This window comes from Trachemys scripta, chromosome 13, assembly GCF_013100865.1.
Source record: "Trachemys scripta elegans isolate TJP31775 chromosome 13, CAS_Tse_1.0, whole genome shotgun sequence".
NCBI classification, from domain to species: domain Eukaryota; kingdom Metazoa; phylum Chordata; order Testudines; family Emydidae; genus Trachemys; species Trachemys scripta.
In genome coordinates this window covers 19,711,827-19,720,793 of record NC_048310.1, presented here as the reverse complement: position 1 = coordinate 19,720,793, position 8,967 = coordinate 19,711,827, and the positions used below count along the sequence as shown (strand labels likewise).

Genomic DNA, 8,967 nt, shown 5'->3' with positions numbered 1-8,967 from the left:
GGGGGCCACGATCGGCCGAACCTGCCGCGTCAGCAGGTAAATAAACTGGCCCTGGCGAGCCGCGTGCCAAAGGTTGAAGTCAGAGGGAATTCCAAATTGTGCCTGAGGTCAGAATTTGGCCCTTAGTGATTAGAAATTGCTATGTTTTGTACTTACAAGCCTGGCATGTTCTTGGGTCATCTGTGTGATACCTTTCAACAAAAGAATGTGTACACAGGCACTTACACTGCACTACAGTGACACAACATAAAGCATTACAGTTAAACAATGTAAGCTTGACCTAGGCCAACGTGAGCTGTTTGGGGAGAGTAAACCTGAGCCAAAAAACTCACCCTGATTGGGCAAGAAAATACAAATCTAAGTGGCCATTTTAATAGCAAAAAAGCAGACATGCCCTTTCTTACCATTTCTTCCATTCCTGTATGTCACTCACAAATAAATGTAATTGCAAAGCCTAGAGACTATAGTATCTAACACTCCCTAGTTGTCCTCAGGGCTGGCTTAGTATCACTAAAGAGAGGTTTTTGACTGCTTATTATTAACTGACCATCATGGTTATGCCACATGATATCATACAATATATTTTAAATACACGGCTTTTTAACTTTATTGTAGATATTTTGGTTTTCAATTCAGTAATGCAGTCTTTAGAGCAGCCAGCAGTGGTATGAAAAGTGTTTTGCAAGAGGATAATCTCAAGTAAAGCAGCAGCCATCTGCCTGCATGTGAAAAAGAGAGATTTGTTACATCGCTATATAAAGTCTTTCGTATCACTAATATTTACTTAATTATTTATTCAGTTTCCATAGATATGACCCTATCACCAGGCTTACAGGCAAAAAACATTTAAAATACACACAATAAATCCAAGGTCTACAGTCTCTGACATTTTATAACCTTTTACATTTTTTTGTCATAAACACAAAAATATACAATGTCAAAGAAATATCAGCTAGAACAAAGCCTATACACAATCTATACAGAAAAACCTCATTTAATATGAGCAAACGAGAACACTATAAACATTTAAAGTTTGAGTTTGCTCCAAAGGGCAGCTGAAAATATTGAGTCAGATTCTCTTTCCCTGTACAGGCCCCTTTACAGGCCCTTTTGCATCACGTGAGCTCTGCTATGGCAATTGACAGCTGACATAAGTTCGTGCATCCTGGGCGCTACTCTAATATACACTGGGGGTGGGGCAGCTTAAGAATCAGGGAGCCGTAGCTAGCTTTCTGAGGACCCTACCCACCCATCTGTGCTGAGTGGGTCTGGCACAGAAAATAATCTGGCCCATTCCCCCTATACTACTTTTCTTCTAGCAGCTGTCAAGGAATATTCTTGAGATTATGGTCCTGATTTTCAAGAAGTCAGGTGCACAATTGCATTCCTAATTTTGATCAAATATTTATTGGAACTTTCATGTGCTAATGGGGCATATGTACTTGCATATGGCCATTATGCAGCTAAGCTTGGTTGCATTTTTTTTTTAAACATGCAACTAAGTGTCCGACTTCTTGAAAACCAGGCTGATAATATCAAGTATACTCCTGACCTGTAACCCCTTTAGGGAAAGCAATAGATTAAATACTCCATATACTAAAATACAATTTAAAGGCAGTTTACTTTGTTCCTATCTGTACACAATTCCCATTTGTGTCAATTACCTGAATAGGGGTCAGGCCCAAACTCCTATTAACTAAGGTTTGAGCATAATGGCAGTTATGGTCCTGATTCAGCAATGTATGTAAGCATGTGCTGAACTCTAAGTACATGAGGTTCCATTTTCTTCAATGTGGGTGATAATCCCTTCATCTGATTTACATAATAGACGAATCTTTTGAGTTACATTGATGGTTCCACTGTTGTGCCACCACATTGCTAGTGAAGGGAGAGCAAGATTAATCTGTCTCTGTTTGCTGAATGTAAGTACTTGTTAAACAGTATGTTCCCAGTGACTTTACAATGCAGAAGAGTTATTTAGAGGTAATTTGCTGCCGTGTAGCTCTGAGAAAGACATTAATAAAGAACAAGCAACCACATCTTTTAGGTAAGTCCCTGATGTTGATAACTCTGGGGTTAGTGAGGAAAGACTCGAACTGTGGGGATGAGGTATTCTTTTTAGTTGACCGTGGATCAAGAGGGAATGCAGTTATTTTTTGTACATAATTCTACATTTATAAGTTCAACTTTCATGATAAAGAGATTGCACTACAGTACTTGTATTAGGTGAATTGAAAAATATGATTTCTCTTGTTTTTTCCAGTGCAAATATTTGTAATAAAAAATAAATGTGAAGTGAGCACTGTACACTTTGTATTATTGCTGAAATTGAAATATATTTGAAAATGTAGGAAACTTTCAAAAATATTTAAATAAATGGTATTCTATTATTTAACAGCATGATTAATTGTGATTAATTTTTTTAATTACTTGACAGCCCTATTAATTTTTAAAATTCAATCTGTTCTTTATAGATGGTTTAGTTCATGTCAGATTGCTGGGATGTTCAGAAGCACAATTTCAGTCAAGTTTCTTTCTTCTCAGTGGCCTTGTTATGTTGCTCCTTGTGTAGCAGCTTCTTTTTCTGACTCCACAAGAAGAAATATTTGTGAACCCTTTGCAGAGAAAGGTTTCAAACCTAAACACAGTGCAACTGTTTCATTGTCTTCTCCTGTGGAAGCACATCCATTTCTAGTGTGAAGCTCTCCACATCCACAGATCCTTTTTTTTTTTCTTTTTTTCTTGTAGAATATCCATCTTGAAGACTAAGCTCAAATAGGGATTGTACACATTGCACTTCATTCCCAAAGCCTGGTGTGCCAGTGAGCAGGATTTGGGGGCCTGGGGGGCTCCAGCAGTCATCAACTGGGGAGGCAACACTTCCCACTGGATAAGATATTGGATGGAGGAGTCTGGAATCTGCTGACAGTTCTGCCATGCACCTGCCTTGTGATATTGGGTGAGTCACTTCACCTCTCCTGCCTCTGTTTAACCTCTCACCCTTTGTCTGTCTTGTCTGTTTACACTGTAGGTTGGGGCAAGGACTGTCTCTTCTTATGTGTATGTACAGCACCTAGCACTATGGGTTCTCAATCTCAATTGGGGCCTCAAAGAACTACCATAATATATACAATAATTATAGATAATGATAGACAAATCAAAGTAGAGGGTGATCTTCAGCCGTGGCAGGTAATCATTAAAGGAACAGACATGCTTCAGAAGGAGTGAGCATAAACATTACTTCATCCCTTTGTATGAATACTTGGTGGAGCTCTACTTTTTTAAGAAAGGGGAAATGTTTTTCTATGTGAATTGGTGTAATGTATTTGCTTGTGCCAAGATGCCTGGTATTTGACCTTCTCACATTCTTGAAGGACATGTGTTGCATGTAAAGCAGGAAACGTGTAGAAAGTTGGGACAATGGGTATTGGGGAGGAATAGAAAGTCAGATTGAAAAGAGATCTGGGAGACACATACTCTAATAGAAAATAATGGTAAGGGAAGGTAGGGTGCCAAAGCTATATTACGTAGGGCAGCAGTTTGATTAAGCAGAGGGGACATCACCATGTAGATGCATGGCAAATACTAAATTAATTTTAATTTCCTGGGAGTATTACTATTGATACTTGATTTTGTAAATACTTATTGTTACAAAACCTACATTTTGGGGCTTAAATTTACCTTATAATGCTTTTTATCCTTCTGTTCCCTCTGTTTAATTTTCTGCAGTAAAGTGGGCGGGGGCTGATCCCATATAAAGCATGGCTCTTGCCTTTTTTCCTTTTTTTCACACTTGTTTAAAGATATTTAAAATCCAGAGGACATGTCCCACATGTTAAGAGAGTTCAGACTTGAGGCTAATTTGACACTGCACTTAAAAAGTTAACTAAAACTATTTATAGCTTTCTGCAATAAATAAACATCACATTTGCTGCCACATTCTGACTTCTACTGAATTCCATAAATACAGCCTGTCTCTCTGTTGCTTGGCATGGATTCAGATTGCTCTGAGACTTGTTGCCTCTTGTTACCTTTTATGCCATTTCTTGGTATAGAGCTGAACACCCTGGTATAGAATGAAGAAATGTGGTATAACCCCAAAATAGCTGTTTTTAAAAATACAGTAAGCCGGGGGCGGGGTTGGGGGGAGATCAAGTAAATTGCTTTCCTGTTTGATGATTTTTATACCTAATTAAAAACATACAAAGGATATACACAGTGGAAAGATTAAAACCAAAGAAAAACTGGAGACATAATACAAATCAAACATGAGCATCAAAAAGCAAACTACTTAGCTCATGATATAGGTGACAAATAGAGGTGTGTGGAAAATCTTTGTTGAAACATTTTCCATCAGAAAATACGAATTCAACTAAACGGACTTTTTGTGTGTGCAAAATTGTGTCCATTTTGATGAAATTCCCCATGAAAGCAAAGTATCTGAAACAGAAACATTTTGTTTAGAAAATTTTCAGGTTTTAAAAAAGGAAATCTTCCTTTAGAAATTAGTTTTTTTATTTTTATATTTGTATTATTTTTTACCTTTCACTAGCAGTTGTGCATTATATGATAGAACACAATAGTGGGAATATTCTGTTTTATTTAAAGAAAACATTAAGGGCAGCTGCTACCTAGTACAGATTTGAAACATCTTATCTTATTTGTTAGATCAAAGTGTCTGTGGTGTTTGACAGTTTGATACAAAGATACAAAATAATAAGATGTTTCAATCTGTACTAAGCAACTGCTCTTTATGTTTTATTAATAAATAAAATAGTTTCTTCCCATTATTGTATGATGTCAGGATTTAACATGACAGGTAATATGTTATGCACTACTGCTGTTGACATGTCATGAAGTAATGTAAAAGTATTATACAAATAAAAGATATTTATACTTCAAAATGAAATTTTTTCACATGTCCATTTCATAGGAAAATTAAGAAGTATTTGTTTTGATACTAGTTAAGAGTGAAAACAAATGTCAAAAATTTCCCATGAAGTGGAAGTTCTGAATTTTGACAAGCTCCATTGGTAAATGCAGTAAACAAATGTTAGAGAGAAACAATTGCCTTCTTAAGAAATACTTTGGGAAACTCTGAGACATGTTATCTAATAGAGGTTAGCAATAGAGATGTAGCTTTGTCTTTATAGGTGAATATTTGCCTAAATAGGAATCAGGTTTATACAAATAAAGAATGAATGAGGGATTATGTGGTATTTAGGTGACAGCTGAAATTGGTATTAGAAGAAGAAGAAGAAGCTGATAGACTGAAATAAAGATCCAGAAAACATATTTCCCCACTCTTGGATGTAAGTGAGGGTAGAAATTGGAGAAGTTTCAGCAAATATTTTTAATTCATAGTCTTTAGGTGAGTTCCTCTGAAGTGGTTGACATAATGCCATTGTTACAACAGCACCCAGGGACACACCAATACACTCCAGCCCACTTAGCTTGATATCTGCTGTGGGAAGGTAGTAGAAGCCAGTTTTCAGAGATCAAATGTGAAACTACTTAGAAAAGCCCAGCTTGAATAAGGATGTTCTGCATCGTGTCAGGAAATGAAGGTCGTGGCTCACCAGCATGATGGAATTCTTTGAAGATATTACCGCTGGAGTAGACCTGTGGGAGACAGCGCTATAAAGAGGGCATCCAATATTTGCAAAAAGCATATCTGCAAAATTAAGATGCACATAATATGCCTCTCAGGGCTCGGTGCATTTCCTTTTTGCCTTCTAATAAAGCTGCGTAATACAAAACACAACAAAAGCTAGGGTTGCAAGGCTCACTGCTCAGGACTCTGCATTCATCAGGATTTATAAATATGACTAGGATGATGTGTTTAAAAGCAAATTTGCTCAACATATAATGGCAAATATTGGCAGGGATATTATGCCAATCAACAGGCTCTTTAGATATAGGAGGACACAAGCCATTAGCTACAGTCACAAGTATAGTTTTTAGTGCCAATACAAGCAGGGAGAAGAGTTGGCGTTAAGAAAAATAAGGAAAAGAAAAGGCAAATAAAGCTTAAGCCACAGGGTGGATCCATCCTTTTCTGCTGAGTGAATGGATAGTGGCATAGTCATCTCTGGAAGATGTAGACATGGAAGAACCATGACTGTAATATCATCCCTTTTCCCCTTGACCTTGGGGGTGACCTTCAAGAGCTGCTCTGTTGTGATCATGCTTGAGAGTGGGAAGGGGGTGAGGCTATGCTGACAGCAGCTCTGTGCAGAATTGTCCCCTGAGACAGTCCTCCCTGCAGGGTGTCTCAGCACAAGATAATGTGGACCTAGGCCATTTTACATGGTATGGACACTAGGCCATCACACAGAGCATCTGTCCCAACCTTACAGTCCAGTCAGGGGTAGCTGCCAGTGGAGCAGCTCCGGGGAGCAGGATTCCTGCAGAAAGCAAACTCTCCTGAGCAGTGAAAAGCTACATGGAGGCATATGGCCTCTGTAGATCTTGGGATATAGGTAGGTTTAGGGGACCGATCCCACAGTCAGGTCCACAAGAACAAAGCCTGGTTCCCCACCTTCTCCAGGATGGAACAATTGTGATGAAACTCTACAAGTAAGCATTCTGAGATTTCTTTTCACTATGTGCAATTTTTCTGTGGCACATGTGAAACAGTATGGGCTACAAATAGGATAAAAATTATACTAGTGCAAAATTCAGAAAATGGGAAAGCAAGATGATATCAGAAAGGGTCTGTCAGGCTCTGACCTTCCCTATTCTGCCCTAGCTTCACTGGAATGTCATTGCCAGATGTACCCAGGTGTCCTATCCTACATAGGATACAGGCAAAGGGGAAAGGCTTGGGCCAAAGGAGAACAGAAAGAGATGTGGAGAAGAGGGAACTGCCTCTAATACAAAAACTGCACCAGCCTATGCATTTTTCAGATACTAAATATAACCTGACACTTATACAGAACAAACTCCTTCATTCCAAAAGCATATTAAATGTAGAATGAAACTGAAAAACTATGATGTTTGTACACTGCATTTATTTAAATGGAAATTTTGAAGGCTGGCAAGCTGAATCGAGTGTGTGTGTGTGTGTGTATAATACTTGTGTATTTAAAAACTAGGGTTAGTGCTATGTCACAATTGAGAAATAAAACCTTAGTCAGGAAGAGCAGAGGTAAGGCTGAAAGCTTAGCCTGAACTGTCTCCCTGTGCTTAAAATATGTTCCCTCTTTCTATATAGTTTGCCAATTGAATATATACAAACTAGACTTTCTTATACAACTGTATACTCAGTAAGGTACAGTACAGACAATCTTCAGACATGTCTTGATTTTTTTTGTAGTCTCATTTCAGTAATTTTTGAAATTGTGAACACAGAGATACCTTGAGCCCAATCCTTCAAATGCTTACACGCACGCTTAACTTTATTACTATGACTAGACTCATTCGTTTCAATGGGACTACTTCTGGTAGTAAAGTTAAGCATGTGTGTCAGTGTTTGCAGAATCAGAGCCTTTGTGAACCTTACACAAATGCAAGATGATATAATTTAAGACTGAGAGCCCTAGAGGATGATGCACCACATTCTCACGTAAAGAAAAAAGAAAGGCAAGGAAGCTGCAAAATTCACCTAGCACTTACTCCTGATCAGAGATTAGTGTAGATATGGGGGCGGAGGGATAGCTCAGTGGTTTGAGCATTGGCCTGCTAAACCCACAGTGCTGAGCTCAATCCTTGAGGGGGCCACTTAGGGATCTGGGGCAAAATCAGTACGTGGTCCTGCTGGTGAAGGCAGGGGGCTGGATTCGATGACCTTTCAAGGTCCCTTCCAGTTCTAAGAGATAGGATAGGATATCATTCCTAGAAAGGCTTATTGATCATCTGCTGATGGGTGATATAACTAGAAGGAAAAAAATTTGTGAACAAATTAGAAGGGGATGAAATATATTTTAGCAACTCTGGTAGGAAAAAAAGATGGAGAAATAAATTTATCAATTGCAATTCTGTCTCTGTAATTAAAGAAACAGATAAGGTGAGTGTTCCCATGGTCAATACCCAAAGGGACATGAGCTGAGTGGAACATGACAATCACTGCTGTGCCTGATTATCAGAAAAATGTGAAAAAATATCTCCACTCTGATGTCAGACTGGCACCATTTTTAAGGTTTAAAATTAGCATTGAACAGATTGTTCTGGGAGCCCATGTTTTTTATTATGATTTTTTCCCCCCACCACAGCCAGCACTGGATTTGCTAGTATTCCTCTGCTTGCTTAAAGTACTGTAGCCATTTGGTTAGCAATGTAAAATTAAAACAGAACAACAATCATCAGGAGGAGTTATTGGGATTATCCTAAGAGAATAGAGGTGTTGACAGTTATACTTTAAGAATGAGGCTACTGCAGCTGGATAAATATTTATTGGATATCTCAAGCCCCTTTCCCCCACCCCAAAAAAGCAGAATGAACCAAATGCAAGTCCAGCATAATCTAAAAAGTAATAGATTTTGTTGAAGGAGATTCTATTTATCTCTGAGGTCAAGAAGGCTTGGCCTGGTTACGCTCCTAGTTAGTATGATGACACTGTCAAGGAAAGTCTATCGGAGAGGGCATGAATCGTAGCGCTAAAGACCACCCAGAATTATTGCTCCCAGGGAGCAATGGTAATAGATAGTATGATTCTATTGTCTACAGACTCAAACTAATCTTTTTATAATTTGAGTAACCATGGAAAACAGATTTTTTTAAATTGATCTCTAGTCCCTGCAGGGGTTTCAGCCACCAACAAAATCACATTGGTTGATATAAAACAAACAACTTCAGCTGAAGAGAAGAAAAAAATGAAACACAGTGACTGCTGGTCTATTGGTGTGTGGAGTCTATAAGAGGTGTAGGTATGGGTGTGTGGAGACTGTGTTGGGGGTGGCTGTGATTAGCAAATAAATAAATAGATTTTACCTTTTTTTTGGTCCTCAGTTTGGCTGACAAAGTATG

The 8,967-nt window shown here is 38.4% G+C and overlaps 1 long non-coding RNA gene across 2 annotated transcripts in view; it reads left to right on the top strand.

Annotated features, from left to right (window-relative positions):
• Positions 1-8,967, top strand: part of LOC117886384 — a 76,833-nt gene that overhangs the window by 33,763 nt on the left and 34,103 nt on the right. For both annotated transcript variants that reach the window (XR_004647954.1, XR_004647953.1), the window contains exon 2: positions 2,749-2,959. This is a non-coding gene — a long non-coding RNA (uncharacterized LOC117886384). The remainder of the gene's footprint in view (positions 1-2,748; positions 2,960-8,967) is intronic.